This window comes from Empidonax traillii, unplaced genomic scaffold, assembly GCF_003031625.1.
Source record: "Empidonax traillii isolate 1590-97213 ecotype Southwest subspecies unplaced genomic scaffold, ASM303162v1 scaffold126:size1624879, whole genome shotgun sequence".
Classification (NCBI taxonomy): Eukaryota; Metazoa; Chordata; class Aves; order Passeriformes; family Tyrannidae; genus Empidonax; species Empidonax traillii.
Window position 1 is genome coordinate 165,435 of NW_020955319.1, and position 22,700 is coordinate 188,134.

At 47.9% G+C, this 22,700-nt stretch overlaps 1 long non-coding RNA gene across 2 annotated transcripts; it reads left to right on the forward strand.

The window, feature by feature from the left end:
• Positions 1–1,193: 1,193 nt before the first annotated feature.
• LOC114057329 lies at positions 1,194–15,135 on the forward strand. 2 transcript variants are annotated; one of them, XR_003571189.1, is made up of 4 exons: positions 1,194–1,353; positions 3,453–3,614; positions 6,173–6,398; positions 11,081–15,135. It is a non-coding gene; the product is annotated as an uncharacterized LOC114057329 (long non-coding RNA). The 2 variants fall into 2 exon arrangements; XR_003571190.1 differs by having other exon boundaries at positions 1,194–1,338.
• Positions 15,136–22,700: the final 7,565 nt, after the last annotated feature.

Sequence of the window (22,700 nt, forward strand, 5' to 3'; positions counted from 1 at the left end):
ATTGACACCACAGCAGTTTTCCTCTCGGTTCAGAGGGATTGTACTGGCCATCAATAACTGCCTTATCAGGCTGCTCTTACCTGTGTGAGGTGGGAAGTAGGGTGCTGCCATTGTTACATATCATAATAACTGTTCTGTTGAGGGGAATTTTGTGGTATCTCTGGCTTCCAAAGCATTTTGGATTACAACTGGGACCCATTATGGCCAAACCTGGTGTTTTGGCAGACTTGGGAGTGTGGCCCTGCCCAGCCATCCTTTAGAGGGCACTGACTGACCATTTGTGGTTCCACTGTCGGCTCAACATACCCAGGGACCTGTTGTCACTGAGAAGACAAGGACCATTCCCTGTTCCTTCTCCCTCCTTCCCTTGTCCTCAGGGCTTTCTCCTGTTCTCCAGGCCATGAAATCCTGACCAATTCCTTCTTAAGGGCCGATTGGTTGCATGGTTGGTTTTTATTTTTTGCAGTGAGTTAGCTTGGGATGTTTTAGTGACTTAGATCTACTTTCAGAGTCAGAGCTGACACAAGATAGCAGCAGGGTATGTGGCCCTGGGAAAAAGGGAGGCTGTTCCTGTGCTGATAAAATGCTAGCTTTCTTTATGGCCTCCTGTGGAATGATATTGTTTGCAGGACAGTTCTGGAGGAATAATAAACATTAATCTTTTGGTCACCCTGTTTTGTCAAAAAAATTGGGGAAGAGTAGCAGGGAAGGAGAAAGATTAAAGGGCTGAGTGTTGGTGAAAGGACTGAAGAGAGAGATGATGTGTCAAGAGGCACTTGAAGTCCTGGGGCTGGGAACTGGATTTCAATGACTGCCTAGAGGAGGGGGAGCAGACCCTCCAGAGCAGGGGGTATTTCACCAAGAGCTATAAGAGGTGCCTGGGTCAGGACTAAATGTCTAACATGTTTGGTTTGTGTCCCCCTTTGCCTCACAGAAGGGCAGGGCCCAGCTGGTGTGGCAAACAGGTGGTGGGTCTCTGTCTAAGCACCATGGTCTCTCTGAAGACCCAAATTCTCCTCCCACTGCTGCCAAGTTATCAGTGTTAGATAAAACACTCTTAGTTTTTTTTGTCCTGTAAAGTCACAAATTTAGACCCCTAGGGGTGTCTCCATCCCTCTTTCCAGGTTTGCATCTTTCCCCTTGCACTTCGTATGAATCTGTAAAGAAAGAAAGTGAGCAGAGAAAGGAGAGCTCTCCAACCAACTAAGATAACCACAAAGCCAAAGGGCTCATCTGGAGGTGGTCCTTGGCTGGGACTGTTCTCCCAGCTGAGAGCGACCCTGCTCCCCCTGGCAAGGGAGTCAAACCTGTCCAGTCACCTGCAACCCCAAGGGGCAGGTAACAAAATGCCAGGTAAAGCAAAAATCAACAAATTATGTAACACTGAACAAATTCCTTATCCTTCCTAGGAAAGATGACAGTTCACTGCCTTTGATACTGGGGAGCTGAAGCAAACAGACTGTTACTCTCAAGCATGTGTTGGACTGGGACTGCTTTAGTCCCAGCCATCCCTGCAGAGGAGCAGAGCAAAAGCTGGCCTGTGGCACAAGCTGCTTGCTTGTGGGTGGCTTAGAGGCATCTGAATGTTTTGGTGCTTTTCTGCTTCTAGAAATGTTCATTGTGCTCTGAGCATCCATACCTCAGTGTCCATCCACAACTTGCACGCACCTGCCCAGCTTATGGGCAGCCCAAACCCTCAGCTGCGATGGTGTGTTGTTCCCATGCAAGCTCACTGGGGAGCCTCCCATTGACTGCTTGAGGAGGGCTTCCTTCCCCAGGACGACATGTTTGGTGGATGTTGTTAGAGAGCCAAACACAGGTGACTGGGCCCAGAGAAGTGAGCTGCCAGCAGTCTATTCCAACACCAGCCTTGCTTAGCCTTGGCCAGAGCTGGGTGCCTGCAGATGTGATGTGGTGCAGCATGAGCTCCGTTCCACACTGAGCCGAGGGCTGGGAGGAGAAGAGGAGGACAAAGCATGTCACCAGGGCTGTTTATAACCCATCCCAAAGGGGACTGGAAGAAAGGGAGCATGGAAGTGATTACATGTAGCCCAGCACTACAGACTGAACTCAACATAAGAGCTTTAAAAACATCTCTGATACTCTCTTTGCTTAGCCTGCACAGTCTGGGAAGCGTCCTGAGTTGCTCTGAGGCAAACCCTTCCATCCTGGTTTCCATTACACTCACATGCAGCCTTCTCCCAATCTGCCCTTGCTCTGTCTGTACAAGTGACAGACCCCCCTGAACAAGCACAGGCTGTTAGCTGTCAGCCACTGAGGATGTGGCCTACAGACAAGCAATATGCTAAACGTGCCTGCTTAAAGTGAAAGGTGAACCATTAAATGGCCAGTGATTCTTAACTGTGGTAGCATGAGCACAGTTAAACCCAAAGAGAGAGGAAAATTAAATAGAAACAGCTACTAAAAATCTAGTTGCAAAAGCAATTCAAAGAAATATACAAACGTAGAAAAAGGAACCATCTTTTCATGCACTGTAAACTGCCAGTTTTCAAAAGCATCAGTAAACAAGCTGTTGAGTGCTGGGATGGATAAAAACAGGTTCCCAACCTCTGCTGAGCTGCCTGGCACATGAAATCTCACTGCCAGCAATGCTGATGATGTGCTAGAGGTGGTGGCATGACCACCCCGGCTCTGCCTACATGCTGAGGGGTGGCTGGTGCATGTGCTGAGTGGCACATCATCTGTCACCAAACCCAGCTCCTACCAGGTGAGCTCAGCCTCCCTTCCATGGACAGGGCTGCTCATGTGGGTCTCTCTTTCTTCTCTGACCAGCCACCAATTTTCAGTAAATTTATTAGAACTCCAGTGTAGCTGGGGCATCTTGGCCAAATTTGGTCAAGGTTACCCTAGGGATAGTGGGGACAAAAACAGGCAGTCAGGCCTCAGGATTATACAAGTCTCTTGCCTTTATGAAATGCAGACTAAAAAGCGCTCAGAAGTGTGGTGAATGGCTCTGGCTGTTGCAGGGTGTCAGAGACTGAGCTGGGTGATGCACTTTGAGGCACAGAGGCACCCAACACTTTTGCCAACCATGACACTGACTTGGGCATGCACCACTGGAGGAGGTGCAGTCAGCACAAGGACAGCCACCCCAGTGCAGATCTTCACTGGGTGGGAATCTGCTGCTGCCATCTTCCCTTGCTCTTAGCCTGGGTTATGCCTACTGCAATGTGTAAAGGTGTTCCACAGATCAAACGCCCCAGTGCTGAGAGCAGGGATGCTCAGGTACTTCGGTGGTCTCAGGTACTTCAGTGGTCTTGAATGTGAAAGTCTTCGGGAACATGCACTTGCATTTGGATAGACAGAAAAGCAAAGGCAAACAACAGGGCTTTGATAGTCACAAGGATCTGACTTAAACATGGATATAGACTGGTTTCTTCTAGTTGCTGGTTTTGCTTTTTTTTGGTTTGGTTTGATTTTTTTTCCCCCAGGTATTTTTCTCCATAAGAACAAGCCTCTTTCATGCAGCTGCACCTTTTGACTCTGCTGCTTAAGTTTTCATGCTCTCTGCCTATGGTAGATGCTGCATGGGCATGACCAAGCAGGTATCAGTACAGAGCACTGGCAGACTCCCAAGGGATCTGCAGTAAGCAGTGAGCACGGTGATCCAAAATCATCTTCCATATCATGTTAGCAAAGAACAAAGCCCAAGGGCACTGATGCTAGCTAGCATAGCTGCACAGGGAGGGATGGGTGAGTTCTAACTCCTCCACGTCTTCTCTGACAGCACTGCTCTGTGGGGCTCATGCCTTGTTTTGTTCAGCAGTCCCTGTGCTCCTTTGTGTTGGAGCCAGCTTCGCGTGGCAGCAACACAGATTTCCTGGAGTGAAAAGGAGGTTAACAACGGCCTCTGCCTCCTGCAAGTGCCACTGCAGTCAGGATACTGGTCTTCAAAAACAAGTTGTCACTGTGTCAGCTGTTAAGCATAAAAGCAGTCCTCCTCTCTATCTTCACAAGAGCTGGCTGGGCAGCTCAGACTTAATGGCTTCAGTTTCTCCACAGGGGCACAGCCAGGATGTCGCCAGACTGTAATCCAAAAACTCCACAAATCCAGGTGGAAGTAATTGCAAAAATTGCCACAGAAACTAAGGAGAGCAGTTCCTTAGGAGAAGTACAGGCCCCCAGCACAGGCTGGAGGCCAACCAGCTGGAAAGTAGCTCTGCAGAGAAGGACCTGGGGGTCCTGGTGGGCAACAAGCTGTTCATGAGCCAGCACAGTGTCCTTGTGGCCAAGAAGGCCTAAGGTACCCTGATGTGCATGGAAGAGCATTGTTCCACTGCTTTGTGGAACAGTGCCACTGCAGTCAGGATATTCATGCTGCCCATGCTCTCATGCTGCCCAGAGAGGCTGTGGACTCTCCTTCTCTGAAGAGATTCAAAAACCACCTGGACACAGTTCTGAGTAACGTGCTCTCGGGGATGTCTGAGCTGGAAATAGGTGCTCTCCAGTAGTCATTTACAATCTTATCCATTCTGTGATTCTGAAGTATCTGCAGCTACCCCTGGGCTATGGGAATGTGGAGCTGAAGAACAGGACTGGCTTCCCGTGGCTTTTCATTCTCACTTTCTGAATAATCCTGTCAATTTTGAGAGTGGAAACAGTCCCATATTCTGCTCCAAAAGGATCAACACCAGGAAGGCATGATGATCCCAATATAGACAACTCTACAGGAAGCTCTGCTGCTAACTAGCTTTGGCTTTCTTGATTTCCTGTATAATTTTATGTGTTTGCCCCACTTTACTTCTTTGTGATAGATGAAGCCTTCTGACACTGTAACCAGATGGTGGTGTTTGGGCTGGAGCACCGAAATGGAAGATTTTCTCTTCTGCATTTTGTTACCTTGGAAAGGAATTTGCCTTTATGTTCCACCTGATGGTTAGTTACCTGTACCTGGCACCCATCTCAGCTCTTCAGCTGTCCAGCCTATCCCCTTTCCATCTTTGTTCTTATCGCTGGGTCCACCTGAAATCCAGCATTTTTTGTAGCCAGGATATACCACAAATTCCCACTGCCAGGGAGCAAACAGGAGCCCTGACATGTGCTGCTTGGTTTATGGGAACGTGGGCTTGTATGGTGAGAAACTGCAGCAGGCAGGAGTACACGACCAGTTGTGCAACTCCCTTCCCTGAAGGAAAGAGTTTGCTGTTACCCTAAACAGAGCAAGTCTGAGCAGCCAGCACCCTGTGCTCCTTGCACACTGTCCCCCGGCTGTGCCATGGGGGAAGAAAACATGGGGGAAGAAGATTTTCTGGATATGCTGAGCCCTGCCTAAGACAACAGGCTGCCAGCACATAGTGCAGGCAGGGCACAGATTCTCACCATCTCCGAGCACCTCTGAGCAACCCGCAGAGAGTGCTCCCCCTCCTGGGGAGAGCTGAATCCAGCTGCCTGTGGGGGTGAAACCCCTCACTTCCCTCACTGCCAGTGCTTCTGCTGGTGGTGGGGCACTCTGCAGCCTCCCTTTCCACTCTTGCACTGCTCACACCACATGAATCTGCAAGTTGCTTCTTTTCATTCCCCTTTTCCCCTTTGCAAGATGGTCAGAAGAAAAGCCCCACCCCACAATTTCCTGTTTTCTGAGTTACTTTTTTTTTTTTTTTTTCTTATTTATTGTGTTGTCTTTCACTCAGCCTTCTGGCAGATCCCTAGCTGTTTGCTTGAACAGTTTGAAGCCCCTTGGTTGCTGCCCCACTCTCTGCTGGCACAGAGGTTTGTGGCCAGGTTGTGGTTGCAGAACATGAATCACCAGCTCTCAAGAGCCCGGCACAGTTTCCCATGTCCCAGCCCTCCTGCAAGCAGCTACCAGGCAGGTTGTTCTGAGCCACAGCCTACTTTTTAAGTGTTTCCTATTGTTATTGTGGAGATTCTGCATGACTTTTTCTCAGGCACTGAAGAAATCAGATTTAAAGACAAAGCAGAGAGGTACAAGCTTGATCTTACTTGGTGCAGAACGTGCCATGTCCCATCAAGGGCCTGGAGCACATGCTGCGTCCGTGTGCTGGTCATGAACTGGACTGTGCCATGAATCTGCACCCAGGGACGATTTCCATACTGAACACCAGTAGCTATCACAACTAACATGTCAGTGAGGGCAGCCCTTGAAAAGAAGTTGTGTCCTGTATTTTTGGCACAGTAACCCTTTCTTTTCCAGAATGGCAGACAATCAGCCAGTGCTGTGGTGGCCACGCTCTGATGCAAGTGGGGTTATACTGTTGGAGTCCTGCTGAGAAGTCCAGCTGATCTGTCTGTCTGCAGCAGTGGTGGGCAGGAGGAGGTGTGCTCAGCACTCTGTACTCAATCAACGAGATCATCTGCCTGTGCAGATGACCTTTGCATCAGTGGTGGGGATTAAGTTTGGCTTGGTAGTTGAGCCAGGAGTGAGTATCTTGGCTAAATACAGATCTTAGGGTAGGGGGACAGGATTTGAAGCAGTCAAGTCAGCAAGTTAGAATCATAGAATAGAATCATAAAACAGTTTGGATTAGAAGGAACCTCTTCTGGCCATGTTGTCCAACCCCATTGCCATGGTCAGGGACATCTTCAACTGTATCGGGTTCTGCGGAGTCCCATCCAAATTGACCTTGAATGTTTCCAGGGATGGGGCATCCACTACCTCTCTGGGCAACTTGTTACTGTGTTTCACTGCCCTCATTGTACAATAATTCATTATATTTCAAATTCCATCCCATCTGCTGAGCTTGGCCTGACCCTAAACTAGGTAACACATTTCAGATTACCAAAGCTCCCAAATTGCTGTCCATCAGTTGTAACTGATGTGTTGCTTGTGCTACGAGCAATGTGTGTTACTCTGAAACCCAAAAGAAGGTGGGAACCCACTGCAACCATTCTGGAATACAGGGCTGAGTCTGTGCCTGTGTCTGTCCCGTATCATGAGGGTCTTGCATGAAGTGCTCTTATACATCCACATCTCCCAACACCTTTGAGAAAATATGCAAGCAATAGAATGCTGCTCAGGCTGTTTCCTTCACTATCTTCCATCAACACAGTTACACCCCTAATGAAGCAGTCCCAAGAGGAAGGAATAGATGGTACCCTCTGTTCCCAGCTTTGGTGTGAGAGCCAGCCCGTGGAGGCTCCTCTGGCTCTCCTCTGGCCATTCTTTAGTCCAATATTTTAGTAGCAGCACAAAGGCTTTCTCCCTCCTGTGAACAGGGATTATCATAGCCAAGCTACATTATACATCATCATCTCAAGTGTCAGGAAAACCAGTTAAAAATAATGACCTTCTCCCTCTCTGGGCTCTTCCCCCGTGTCTTTCAGGTATTTGTACCAGGAAAAACTGTGTTTCTTAAAAGAAGAGGCTTGTTCTCTGCTTTCTGACCAGGATCATCATCAGTGGTAGCCTGTCTGCTGTGTCTCCAGGGAGCACTCTGCCTGGGGCCTGCCCTGCTTGAGCAGGGGGTCAAAGGGCTGCTGGGGATTTTCTGCTGAGCCCTGCCCTCCTACGTCACTCTGAACAGGAGCCAGGAAGAGCTGGCCAGAGGCACTCTTGCCAAGATGCAACTCCCAGGCACTATTGCTGCTATTTATAATTTCCCCTGCCTGTGCCATGTGGATGAGATAATAGGATAGCTGTTCTGCTAGGCTAGCTGTATTTTCTTTTTTTTACCACTGATATCTCTTGCTTTGTCATTTTTTCCTTTCATAGGAAGCCTTTTTTTTTTTTTTAAGAAATGCCTCACTGATTTCTATAAATAAGAAGGGTGAGGCACATAATGGAGCAACTTAAAATGTCTGCAGCATCACAGACCAGAGGTGTACAGACTGTGACTCACCACTTTATCCCTCTGAAGAACCATTTCTAGAGATGGCAGTATTGGCCTCTTGATGGCTCCTCCTTTATGAGTTGCTAGTGGCCTGATCCAGAGGGTTCTGGCCGCTTATGCTGACTTCTGTTGGAATCTTCATGTGCTTTACTGTCACTTTGCTGGACCAAGGCTGGAGTGCTTGGTGTGTGGTGTGACAGAGCCTTCCAGGTGGACCTGTCTAGTCACTGTCAGTTTCTCTGACAGCAATGAGGATCAAAACGTTTCTCTGAAATTCAGTAACAATCCAGGAGGGAAAGAGATCCTACCTGCAGGAGCTTGCCTGGAGAGCTGAATGGAAAATTATAGTCCTATGACACCATTTACAGAAGGCTGGTGCAAGAGCTTTATGGCTAATTAACACTTCCTGCCTTCTTTTTTGAAAAGCAGAACTAAAAATTACAGGTGGGATTGATCCAGAAGCTGGGATGTCAAAAGTTGCATACATTTCTGGAAACATCCCACTCATGTCCAAAATTTGCTGGTAGTTTCCATTTCACTGTATCTCTGGACTGAACATGGGAAGATGGGCTCAGTTTCCCCCAAAGTTCAAGCTGTGTGGATCTGGACACCTCTCTTATTTCGCCTGCATAACTACTACTTCAGGGTAGATACCTGTCTGGAGGTATGCTGAATATGTAAACCAAGGATATTTAATTATTAATAATAATTAATAATGAAAGAATTATAAAGCAACTTGGTATATTTTTCAGGTAATAGCTTTCATATCCCTTATAATTAATTAACTTTTACAAGTGGACTTTGAGAGCCCTCTCTGAGTGGCTCTTTGCCATTGCCCATAGCAGGAGGGTAGAGAGCTGCTCTGCAGGTACACGTGTGCCCATCAGAAGGCCCATTTGAAATTCCCTCAGATAAGTGAATGACTGCACATCAGAAATCAGAGCAAGATCTAACCGATGTTTATTTGACAGACTGAATTCAAGCTGCTGGTTACAAGTCCTTACAAGTCCTTAAAGGTCCAGCAGTTGCAGAATCCTCTCTGAAGACCTGGGCACCTTGTCCCCCCAAAACAACATGGAGTGTAAAGCTACATTTTGGGTGTGTGACTTAAAAGGGAGTTTAAGAAAGCTGTCTCTCCTAACTTGTCCCATGATGTTGCACATGTAGGTGACATCAATCTGAGCAGCTTATTTTTCTGTGAAAAAGCTGACTGCTCCTTACTTGAGCTCTCCTTCAGCCTCCAATTTTTAAACAGTTAATTGCCATCCCTGTTCTGTGAGCAATGAATCCATGCAACACAGGTCCCAGGTCATTGCTCCCCTGCCTTCCTCCCTGATGCTTCAGAGGTTTTAGAAAGCAAGGAACAGCAGAACAGGGAAGGCTGCCCTGAACTGCTGATCTCATTTTGCTGATCTCCAAATTGCCACGTCCCGCAACCTTCAGTGGCGAAAGGAAGCATGCCACTATGCCTTATAACTCACTTTATTTTCCTGGCAGTGCTGCCCCTCTGCCCAGGGGAAGCTTTGGCCCCCTGTTTCTCCTACCATCCACTTTCTCGTGGCACAGGATGGGGAATTCCTTTTCTTTCTGTGTTAAAATGTGCAAAACTATGGCTCTCAAGGACAGCTTCACCTCTAAATGACGTGGTGCCCTGGAGGAACGTTGAAGGTAACTCCCAGTTGGATAGGAATAACTGAATCAAAAAGTCCCAGCCTGCTCCCACCAGCCCGGAGTCCATCCCGCCAGGCATGTCCCCAGGGCACAGCCCCCCTCTCTGCGGGCTGACAGTGCTGTGCAGGGCAGCTGTGCCCCTGGGCTGGACCCGGGCTGGGCACAGGCAGAGGACAGGCTGGCATTGCCGCTGCCATGGCAGGCGAGGGATGCTCAGCAGCAGGGTTCCTGGCCGGCTGGAGCTGCCTTTCGAGGGCCACCAGCTGCATGTCCCCCGTTCCACACAGCTGGGGATGAGATGGAATGAGGTGTGTGGGAGCAGAGGCAGCCCTGCGCTGCGGGTGCTGGCTGATCGCCCTGTTCATGCTGTAACCCCGCTACCAGCTTGTGGACAGTGGACAGTGACTGAATAACTTTTACCTTTCCCAGCACATGAGCTCTTTTTCAGCAACACGACGTGGCCCTTGGGCAGTTCCGACCTTGCTGCTCAAACCCACTGCTTCCTTCCCCTCTCTCCTCCGGCCCCGCCCTGTCCCAGTCCCTGGGGCAGGCGGCTGATTTCCCCAGTGCAATCTCCACACTCTGGTAAATGCACCAAGTCTCCACGCCATTTTTGTGCTCCCAATCCCTTGCACCCCCCCAGGGGAAGGATGATGGAAAAACGTGGCCTGGATAATACCTGCTAAATGCACTGAGAGGTCTCAGCGTGGCACGAGTGGGGAGGAGCATTTCAGGGACCTTGACAGCACGTGGTCCTCGCGGCTGAGCAGCACTTGGGCACACGTCACTGTTGGTCCCGCTCCAGGCAGAGATGTTGGAGTCATGGGCAGGCACACGTCTGCCCGCCTCTCACGTGATGATTTCTTGTTATGCTGGGGAATGTACCTGGCTATTTTCCAAAGGATGCTAGCAGCTTTCTGAAAGCAAATACATGTGCTCCATCAAGAGTGATGCCGCCTCTCTTCTTCCAAAGGGGAGGGGGGTGAGCCCCAATTAATCAATTAACACTGATTAACCAGGAGGAAGAGGAAAGCTGGCTCAGATAACATATTCCTGCACACTGAGTAGCAGAGCAGAGGATGGCTCAGGTCAGGTGCTTCTCAGTGATATCCTCAGACACATGGGGTAAGCTGTTCCTGCCTGCTTTTAAGTAGAGAGTAAGCATGAAAGCATCAGGGCTGGGCAGGGTTGCCCTGGGGGAGGAAGGGACGGGGAGCAGGGGCAGAGGGCCAGGGGCAGTGAGGCACAGTCACCCCATGGGATTGCAGCTTGCAGGGCTGCCTTTGGGACATACCTAAGTTCTCCCTGGTTCTTCAGACGCTTATACTTTTTTGCTTTGATTCCTGGTTTTCAGCATTCTGACCTGCAGAGTGGCAGAGGCAGTGCTGCAGCCCCATGTTTGCTTGGTGGTTTTCAATGCTGCATTGCGAACAGACCTCAGAGGTCTGCAGTGCAAAACCACAGGGGCTCCTCCAACCTCAGGTTCCTCAGCCCAGCTCCCAGAAATCCGAGTTGCCTCTGCAGGTCTGGCCCCATTTGTTGAGATGTATCAGATCCGCTTCCTTATAGACTAAGAGCTGGGATGCACTTCTCTTTGGCAGGGAACTCTAGTGTGTTTTGTCCAGTTGAAACTGATAGCATTGCTGGGGGGAAGGTGCTGGCTGCAGGGGTGAATGGCACCTGACTGCACTGCTGAAGAGACTCATGAAGGAATTTGGCCAAATCCACTGCCTGCCCAGATCAAGACACCTCTGAGAGCCAAATTTTTATCCTGCACACCCCGAGCCTTGGGTGAAGCTGTGACCCTCAGGTCCTTGGCTAAAGTCTTATTTTGCAAGGGAATGGCAGAGACAGACCTTGTGTAAGGGTCTTTCCTGTAATGGGGGAATCTTAAGGTGAGTTCAGCATTTGCTGAAAGGAATAACCTGGTATCTCTTCTACACTGCCTTATAAACAGCACAGAAGTGCTTACTTATTTTAACACAATATTTTGTCATGTCATTATTAGTGGGAGCAAAACTCACAGCTGTCAGTGAACTCTGAGACGCTTGTAATGCCTCCTACCTCCAGCAGAAGTTGCCCGTACCTGGCACCTCAGCAGAGGCACCTGAGGCAGCCCTGAGCAGCCCTTCCTTCCCCAGTGTGCCGGGCTAAGGCTGCTTGGGAAACCTGGGAAGAACAACACGGTGTATTTGCTGCAGTATTTTAAGCACAAATACATATCAGGCTATGATTATCTTCCATGTGGATGTGAACACATGGAACATAGTGTAATATATGGTTATGTTGACACTGCAATGCAGGAGATGGTAAGGTGGCTGAGGATTGCGTGTCAGCAGCAGCCTGCAGGTTGGATTGCAGCAGGCACTGAAGTTTGAGGGATGCTCAAGGGCAGGTTCCTCTTGAACCTTCGGTCTGCACGGCATTCGGTGAGGTCTACGTGGAGATGGTCATCTCATCCTCAGTTTTCAGTGGGAGAGGTTGCCCTGGGCTTCCCTGAGAGCGTAATGGGCAGGAGTGGGTGAGGGCTGAGAGCAAGTCACAAGAACAGTCCTTGCAGTGCCATGTGTGCCTCAGCCTAATGAAAGCCTGATAATTAGGGTTGCTGTTCTCTTTATTTTTAATTATGAGGTAGCACTTTATTGTGGAGGGCAAAACTAACCCTGTAATTAGCCTGTATGATTACTCAGTGATTACCCAGTCTCTGATGCTGCAGACACCCAGGAGAACCCTTGGCAGGCTGTCACAGGTCTACGTGGGTTGGACAGGACCCTTGGCAAAGTTTCCCCATCCTCCTACTGAGGCCAGGCACAGACCCATCAGGGATGAGGACAGCACGAGGCTCCAAGCACAGGTGGATGACCTCTGGTAGTGAGGTACAGCTGTCCAAGAGACTCTGGCTCATCTTCTGTGGGCTGCTGAAGCCTCATCATCCCACATCCCCAGCGCACCAAGTCCAGCTTCTTTCAGCACACAGGCAGGGGCTGGATCTGCCAGCTCCAAGCCCCAGCCATGCTGACACCCCACGCTCACTGGGAGCAGCCTCCTGGCACAGGGCATAGCTGAGCACTGCAGTGCACAACAACATCCAAATGGTTGAGGGCATCAGCCAAGAAACTAATGTGTTTATAAAACAAATTATTTAAGAAAGAATGGAGGGGTGCAGAAGGCTGCTCTGAGCAGCCCTGTGCTTCTCAGCCATGTGGCCCCAGTCTGTGCTGGTACATGGGGTTATTCCTCCCCAGGGGCAGGAGATGGCATCGCCTCTGCCCAGACAGATTGCAGCCTTGCCTGCCTTGCTTGCATCCAAAGGACCAAAAAGTTTTTGTGGTCACTGCAGCGAGAGCCAAAGGGGCTTCACTGAGCATGAGGGAGGAGAGCAGTTCATTGGTGCAGGGAATGGCTTGGCATCAACCTGGCTGCCCAGTGCCCTGTGGGCTCAGACCTGGGCTTAAAACATGCTGAATGGGTTAATTTTTCCTTCTGCTGACAAGCCCTAGGCAGGTGGAAACCCTGTTCTCAGCTCAGCCTACACTGCTGCCTGCTGCCTGCTCCCCACGCTCTGCTGGGCTCACGCGGGGGTTTCTTGTCCTCTTCTCTCACCCCCGCCACGTTTGCTTCTTTATCTGAGCCATTCTGGGGGCTGGCTGGTATTTCAGTCACTGAAGAAATTAGTAACTGATTTATGTAACATCTCGTGTGACTGACTGCAGGGTCTTCACAAAGATGCAACTGCGAACAAGTACGCTACGGGCAGAGAAAGAAAAGGCGGCCCAGAACCTCCCCCACAGTGAATTGTGGGAATCACATTGCCAGGCCAAATGCCACTATAGGTGCCTTGCAGTGGCACCTGTACCTGCGCACTGTGGCTGTGTCCTGTTTCACTGCAGCTCAGCTCTGCAGGCGAGGCCCAGCAGCCACGTTACCGTTTCCTTCCCAGGGCCAGCCGGAGCAAGTTCCTGCCTTGGAAAGGTGCTTCCTGTCTCCCGTTTGTACAGGTCTCAGGCCAGGCCCCATCCCAGCAGCTCAGCACTCAGCACCGAGTTGTCTCAGCCAGGGCCCGTTCAGGCTGGCATCACCTGCCGGCAGCACCTCTCCTGCCACCTCTGCCCGGGTGCATCGATTCACAGCGCACACAGGAGGCTGTGTGCTGCCAGGCAAGCTGCATTTCAGCAGGAGCTGGGTGCTGTCAGCTCTTGTTCCTCCTGGCTCCCTGCTGAGACTTTGGTGTCTGTCTCTCACCTCCAGTCATTGGTGCTCATGGTGGGGCAGGAGGGATGGTCACTCCACACATGTATGATGACACCTCGGCAAAGCAATGATGGGACACCGGATCCCACAGTGTTCCCTGACTCTCCAGGGGTTGAACCTTTCAGCTTGGATGGTCCAGGGGCTATTTTGAGCATGTGTGTGTCTCTGGACTGCTGGTGGCAGACCTGACATCCCTGTGCAGGAATGGAAACTCCATTGGTTCAGCAGGGGTGGGCGGGAAGGCTGAGCAATGTGCCAGCATCCCTCTCAGCAGCTGTGATTCAGTAGCGAAGTCTAAGCAGGAAATAACAAAGAAATGCTTGCAAATTAAAAATGCTTTTGATGTGAATAGAAATGGTTATAACAATCTGGATTTTTTTCATGTAAATAAGGCTCAGAAAATGTGTTTTTTCAAATTGACATGCAGCGAGCTCTAGTAGGTGTACCCATGTCAGGATAAAAGGAACAGAAGCCACTCACTTGATGAACCTGAAAGCTTTCTTAGAATTACAAAAGGAATAAATTATCTCAATCATATTAACTCCTGGGTGGTCGCCTGAGTCTTTGTGAGCAGTATTCATCACATCCCAGACAGTGTAGTTTTAAGCTTGCACAAAAGACAACTTCAGATGTTCTCATGATCTCCTTTTCAGCAGTGGAAGTTATTGCTAATACCCAAATTTAATTCCAGCAGGAGTGTATCCATTTCAGTAATTCTTGGTGTGGGAAGACAACCACTGTCCTCACCAGTGAAGGAGCGCCCTGTGGCAGCTTCCCCGGGCCTCTGCCACAGGCCCAGCACAGGAGCATCCTCCCCACCGGTGTCTTGGAGGGGGTCTGGTGGATGACAGCTGGTGAGAGGAGAGGAGGGGCTGGGGAGCTGGGACACTCACCTCTGCCACAGAAACAGCTGAACAGGAGATGTGGCCCCTCCTCGTGCCTCCTGCAGGAACCAGTCACGGCAGTGCTACTTAGAGTGGCTCTTGCCCAAAGTCACAGCAGCTTAGCATGGCATCAGCCAAGCAGCTGCAATCCTAACACCAGCTGTTGAAGCTGCTGTATGTTCATGTTTATAAAGAATGAAAAACAAAGTCTGGATTGTACTTCCTTCCAGCAGCACATTTTCAAAGGTGATTTTGCAGACTGTCTTTTGATCTCAGGTGAAGAGTGCCACTAAATTTTGCCATACTGACATTGGTTCAGCAGCAGTTGCCAGTCTTCTGGATTCAGGAAATCATAGTTCTTCACCAAAGGACTTATTAAAATGCAAAATGATTTAGGCTTTTTTTATCTTACTGCACATGTACTTCAGGAATTTAGGAATATTAAGAACCCCCAGAGACTACTTTCTTCTCTCCAGTTACCATGGTTCATCTTGACAAGCAGTAACACCCCCACTTGCAGGCAACTGCTGGCAATGCCAGAGTTTTGGGGAGCGACCAGGGCAAGCGGGAACAGTCCTGTATTGTTTCTGGAAGAGGTGCTAGAGTCTGGAGCACTGCAGTGGGGTTGTGGTGGGTGAAGTGTTTTAAGAAAAAACATCACAGGGCAATGGAAACTGAATTAATTCCCCACTCTCCCTTTCCCATCCCCTCTCCTCCAACTGAGCTGGTAGGAGACAGCAAATGCTAGAAACTGTAAAATTCAGTTTATTCACCCTGGATCCTAGCCATGTGCTGTGGAGAGATTCTCAAGTGAAAATGCAAAAAGAAATGCTGTGCCCAACATTTGCAATCTAAACTTGGTCTGATACAACATATTGGTTGTCTCCGTACAAACCTTGCATGGCCTCTGTCTCTAGCTCATCCTGGTTATCTCAGCATACCCTAAAACCATAATCCTGTGGCAAACGTTAAGAGTTCTCACCAGCACGTTGTTTTCATCAAGTAATAATGCAACACAAGGATGAGATACATTCACTGATGAAAACCCTTTACATGTATTGTCTATAAACAGAAAGTTCACCTTCCTCTCTCCTTAGGGAAAAGCTAGATGAAAAAAAGTGCTTTTTTACTCCCTAACCTAGTTTCTTTTCAGGTATAAAAAAACCTGTAAACATTTTTAGCCTTAATAACTATTTATATCTTATATAGGAGTAGAGATTGTGCAGGGAAGGATCCAGCACTGTGTGACCTCTGCTTCACACAGGAGTGGCTCATGGATGAATCAGCCCAATTTAGGTCATAAATGCTCACACAAAATACACCTTTGCTCCATGTGATGGAGAAGCTGACTACTGCATGTGGCTGTTGCAAGTCTGCAGGCTCAAGCTCTCTGCATGAAGGTTGTGGTTTCCTAATGGGCTGTGATCAGAAAGGGTGGTCCTGCACTCTCCTGGTGCTGACAGTGGTGTCTTTGTGTGTTGGTGATCAGGGGCCCCATCCAGTAGAAAATACAGCTTGGTTTTCAGCTGCATCAGCTTTCTGATTGTGAAACCACACAAAGAGGTGCGTAGGACAGCCCGGTCCTCCTGGGAAAGAAACACAGTAGAACTGTAAATCTTTCCCTCCAGTGTAAACTACAACTTTTGCCACAATGCTTTTGCTCTCCAAGTACAGCATGAGCTTTCTGCCTTGTCAAGCTTCCAATCCAGCTTCTCCAAAAGACACCAGCAAGGCCTCTACTGATTTCAGAAACAGCCAATTCCCCATTGGGGATGGGGCACATCACAGCAGCAAGGACCAGTCTCTGTGCCTGAACTGTCCCTGCTCTGACGGGTGGCTGCACAGGGGGACCACGGATCCTTTCGCTTTGCAGGGGAGAGGAGGTCAGTGTCCTGACATGCACCACTCTGTGCAGGTAGCACCAACATGCTGCAGACAGCTTTGAATTAATAAGAAAAAGATGCCCAGGTCCCACTTGCAGATTTTCCAAATGCTTTTTCTGCTTGAACACTTACTCTCCACAGCATTTGGCTTCGCACGTGTGGCAGTTTGAAACATCGAAGGCTTATTATCTGCACAGATCCTTTGTTTATTCAGAGTATGATTTTGGCGAGAAACAGCTTTTTGAGGCCCTGGAGTGTCTGCAGGCACGGGGGCTGCCCTGCTCTGCTGCCTTCCTACCCTAGCCACATAAGCACAGAACTGAGAAAAAACTGGAGGGTTTTGCAGGAGCTGCTTTCCCCACTGCTTGGCAGCAAGGGAACTGATTATAAAAACAACAGGGTTAGGAATCTCCCTGCTCCTCAGACTGTCATATCCAGCCATGAAGACAGTGCCCTTTCTGGGAGCTCCTCACTCACACCAGCTTGGGAGTGCTGCCAAAGCTGCCTGCTCCCAGGGACAGGGACCTTTAAACACATGGAGCCTGGCATTGGCACGGGGACAAAGGGCAGTGGACAAGGCTGCACACAGGAAACAGAGCAGGCATGTGTGTCAGACACAGAGGGGCAGCTCCTCTGACTTCAGCAAAAACATGGATTTGCTTGCCTACCAAAGGAGAGAAGGGCATCTCCAGGGAATCCCTGAGTCTGTTCCAAACAGGGTTAGTCACCCAGGTAAAGGATGCCGTTCTTTTGTGTTGACTTTAGAGGGGGCCACAAGGACTTTTACCACCCTGCACATTGAAGCCTGCTCCTGGAGGCAGGTGGAGGGGATACCGTTTTCTCCATCTACAGTACCAAGTCCAAAGGTCAGATGCTTTACAATTTGGCACCGTGGCCTCTTTTATGGTTTGATGCTGAGGATACTGTCCGGGGGGTCTTTGGGCTCAAAAATGCTCCATTAGACTGGATGTGATGTTGAAATTGGGGAGCATGACATTTTTCTAGTACATGATCTGCCACACCAGACACTTGCTGTCATGAGATAGATAATGATGCTGTCCTAATAAGCGTGGCAAAGCCAAAGATTACAGGTATTTCGGACAGAAAACATGTTGCTGCTCTTCTAAAAGAGCTGGAGTTCATTATTTACTACAGATTCTACAGATGCACTGAACAAGAGCTGAGAGCATAAACCCCCATGGCATGTGTTTGCTGTGCCCCCACGTAGAGCCCAGCACAGCATTTGCTACCATTATCAACAGCACAAGCATCTCCTGAGAGATTTCCCCTTTTCTCTCAGATAATTCTGCATCTTCTGGCAGTTCTGAGAAGGAACACACCCTTCTCTCAGTGCTCCTTCTGCAGCTACAGAACAGTCAGACTTCTGCCCAGCATCCTCAGGCTCTCTGCAGAGATGCAGCTGAAGGTGGGTGTCAGATACTTTCAGCAGTAGCTCTTAATTAACTACAAAAATACTTGGGTTTCCACCAGCAACATAAGCAACATTTTCAAATTTTGAAAGCCAGATATTACTTCTTGCTGTAATACCCCACTGAAATTGCATTAGAGTATCTGATAGCTTCTTGATCTGTTGTTTTGGGGGGTGGTTGTGTTTTATCATCAGATGCATATGGTCTTAGCATAAGGAGTTTCAGCCTGTGACACAACTGCAAACCTTAACACATGCCACATGATAGAAAAAATGTAATTAAAGAGGATCTTGTCACAAAAATTTCTTTTAGAGTCCATTCTGTAGGGCTTGCAAGTAAAAGAAAAACGTATCATCAGAGCATAACAGACATTTCTTGAATCAAGAAAAGGCCATCTGGCTCACCCCTCTTGGACATCTCATGTTCTTGTGAAGGATACTCAACTGGTTCTTTAATTTGTTCCAGTAACCTTGTTAGGGAGTGTGATGTAGCTTTTGCTCAGTATGTGGCATAAAGTCTGCTCAAAATTCAGCTTACCCTTCCTCAAAAATATCTGTGATTTTAAGGTTTTAATCACATCATGAAGTTTCTTGTTTGAATAATAAACATTTTAATCAAACATTTCAAATAAAAGATCTCTTATATAAATTTAAGTCAAATCTGGCAGCCCTGCAGATTGAATTCCATTCTTTAGCCGGGGAACAGCAGCAGGAGCAAGGCAGTCGGCCACCTTGAATTTCTCTGCCCATGTCTCGGGTGTCCCTTTAGGAACAGCTTTTAGGGACAGAGAGAGTTTAGGCTTCTTTATTATTCTTCCAATTACAAAAATGTAATTTTCTGTAATCACCCCACAAAATCTGGAGTGACAAACTGTGTGACTGCAGCATAGGGAGAGAGAGAGAGGGCCCCCTTGGCTGGCCTTTAATGGGTGACCTGTGCCATCACCAGTCTGCACTGGACACCTGCAGGGAATCTCCAGTTCCTTGCAGGTTTATCCCTTGCAGTGCCCTCCCCAGTGCAGGAAGAGCTGACAGGCAGGGGAAGGAGGTTGGTCACATCATCATCCCAGGTTCAAACAAACCGAATTCCTGGGGAACCGTTTTGGAATATTGCATCACTAATGACAACGATGGCCATGAACTTACAATCTCCCGACAGCTCAGAGCTGGCTCTCCATTTCCCTGGTTGCTTTGTCATTCACACCATCAGCTGGGATGTTCATGTTCCAAAGCTTTAATGACCACAATGCCTTAACTGACTAATCTGCAAAAATGACCCGGGTGTTCCACTGTGCCAGCCTGCTGGGAGGGGAACTTTATGGCTTTGCTGAAATTTGCTCTCTGTTTCAGAGAAGCGAATCACAGACAGGGATGCAGCCCTTGGAGCACTTCTGTGGGCAGCAGCAGGTGCTGAACATGCCCATGGCTAGTTGAGGTGCTCATGGAGACAGGAAGGCAGTACAGCTTAGGTCAGGTACAGAAACAAGAGAATGAGCTCTTGAACTTCTTTAGGGAAGAAGATTCCTTATCATTTCGCAACAAAATACCATGTATACAGTATTACCAGAAGAAAACGAGCAGGCAATTCAGTAACTGGCTGACTTGTTTCATCCATTTGATAAAGGAAAGGGAAGAAAAACATTGAAACTCAGAGATAGAAAATCCAGATTTTGTTTTTAGACTGAGTAAAGTTTCTTCTTAAAACAACTTCTTGGCACAGCACAGCAACTTATTTTTCTCTCTCCTTTGTTATCAACCCCAAGGTATTAGTAGGATAAAGGAGAAGGTAACTCATGAATCACTGTGGCTCTTTGAAGGTATGAGGCACAGACTGAGGAGGCTGCAAATTCATTGAAAACTTCACCACTGTGATCATTAGAAGCCACCCTCCCCTTCCACACATATATTTTCTGACACCACCCAATGGTCATCTAGGCATCAATTTTACCCTTTTACCTGACTTTCAGGGATTTCCCTAAATAAGACCAGTTTGACTAGAAAGCATCTTGGATCCATCTTACATTTCCATGGGTTTAGAACATGAGATACTACAAAAATATTTAACAAGGGACTTCTTTGGAGATTTTTTCCTCACTATTACTAAGTTTATCCCACCACAGGAAAACTCTCCACTGTATCCCAACCATCAGAGCTATTTCCTTCTCCTCCTTGAAAATCCATCACTTTCTGCTTTCCTAATTCCACACTTCTCTCCCAGTCTGCTGACACTCCTGGGAAGCCCCAGGGCTTCCTTAGGCAGTTTGTCTATCATGGCAGTTGCTCCTGACAGCAGGAGCTGGGGGAAGCAGCTGGGATGCAGCCAGGTGGGCAGCAGGCAGGTAGCTCCCACATGATGGCTGGAGATTGTCCTTGGCTGGTACATGCTGCAATTGCGAATGTCAAGTCTGATTTTCATTTTATTTTGCAAGATTATTCAAAACCTTGGGCCTTCCTCTTCAGAGAAAAAGAATTGTTTTTGGTGCATATTATATCATTGTGACAGTCACTGAAGCAAAAACTCCCTTTGCTGACCAACCAGGATAATACTTTTGAGCCGTTGCAGTAATGGAAAAGGAGAGACTGTTGAGTCTGTGATGACATGTCCAGCACTCATCAGGCACTGACAGGTTTTTTAGTAAAGAAAACTCAAAATCAGTAAGGCACTCCCTTTAAAACTCTTATCTGTGCAGCATTCGGTATCTTTATTCTGATGATGACGTCATTTTACAAGCTCCCCTAGGACCTTAATTATGTCCTGAATTTCTACTGGGGATAGCAGTACAACCAAAACCAGATTTTCATTGACATCTCATTACAGTTTTGTCAGTAACACAGGCCTAATACATGCTTAACATATAAATTCTTAATTTAGACAAAGGCAGGAAAAAAAGGAAAAAAGATACAACTTAACTCTCCTTCTCTCTGAAGGTCACATTTAATGAACTGATCCAATTTTGCATTAAGTCCCAAGCATTTTTCTGGGTCGTGTTCCATCTAAAAATTCTCATGTGTCAAGTCCACATGTGAACAGTTCATGGAACACCTCCCAGTCCTACAACATGGCAGGGTCCCACTGCACATGCTACTTGAACTGTCCCAGCTCAGAGGGCCGGCTCGGAAGTTGGGTGTAATCTCCTACATGCTTTGAGGTTGGACTCTTGCTGCCTCACTTCCCTATCTCTCTCAGCACGTCTTCTTACTTCCTTTCGTTTTAGTCTTGCTGTCAGCATTTTCTCTGCTCACCTCACCAAAGTGCCTGTTTGCATTCTTTGTAAAAAAACTATCTATGTTCCCAAATTCATAACACCACAGACTTATTTTTCCAAACATTTAAACATAAACTGTTTCTATAACCCAGCTGTGCAACCTGCTGTTTTGCTGGGGGTTTAGCACACAGTGAATTTCAAGCCTGACAAAACAGACTGGGAATAGATGGATAGTCCACAAAATCTGCTATGCAAAAGTCGGACTTCTTTAATACTACTGATGGGTAGCAGGAAGTAAAACCCATCCTTATACCTTGGCAGAGCAAGCTATGCTAAAATTGCAGAATGACTGTCAACCTGCTTCATCCTGGAGGAGGAAACTGCTAATTGCTGATGTTTGCTGCTCTAGGTAATAGACCTACACTTCTGTTTTCTGTTATTACAGGGTAGGCACTTTGCTTCAGTATCTTTTCGCTCTAGTGTAAGAGCCTGTCACCCCTTCATGGTCACTGCTCATCGACACATGGCAGGATGAGAACGTGCATGTGAATGGTCTGGATTCACACCGCAACACCTGACAACATCTAACTCGGGTGAGACCTCAGCTATAAGACTGAGGAGTTAACCTTCCTCTTCCTTGAATACAGAAACACTGCCAGGTCTCAAAACATGCTCACAGATGTTTTGCTGAAGATCAGTGTTTTCTCTACAAAGCTTCCTGCTGTCCCCTCTGGTAACCCCAGGACACATTAAGCCACGGTGCATCTGCTGAGAAAAATGCTCACTCATGAAATGCCACTTGCTGGCAATCCAGAGACAACTTCATTGACCTAGAAGGGTTCTCCAGTTCCTTTTGGCAGTAGGAGTTGGAATTAGACATGTTGATGCTAAATAGCTTAGCATTAACAGCAGAACAGCTTAAATACCCCGTCCCAGAAGGTTAAACTGCAATGAGCCTCTTAGAAAACAGTGCAATGCAACAAGCACCAGGCTCCACAGCACAAGGATGGGGGGTTGGTCTTCCTCTCTCCTCACTGTGTGGCTATACAGCAGCAGAAAGTGTCAATCCGGGAGAAAACAGTAAAACAAAAGTATTACTTTTGAAATGTAAAGAAATAAAATGACCAAATTTAGATGCAAAGAAATAATTTGATGAGATTTGACAATAATCTAAGAATAAGGATCTTCTACTGCAATAAGGATTTATATTTTAAACAACTCTTTCCTCTTTAAGGAACCTGAAAAATTCAGCAGCTTGGGACTTGGCTTTGCAAATTCACACATGTTGACAGGCTGTTGTCTGCCCCTCACATCACCTGGGGTCCACACGTGTGCCAGCCTGCTGGGATGGTCTGTTGGGATGGCAGCTTAGGTGTATGATATTTAGATTTTATGTAGCTGGCACTCTAATCTACAGCAAAATGGCACTGTCAGTGAATGCTTTCAATAGGCAGGTACCACTCCACTCACCAAAAATGTGGATTCCTGATGAAACGCTCCAGCTTTAAAGCACGACAGCACAGTTTATACGAGGGATCAGGATTAAAAGCAAGAAGAAAGAACATAGA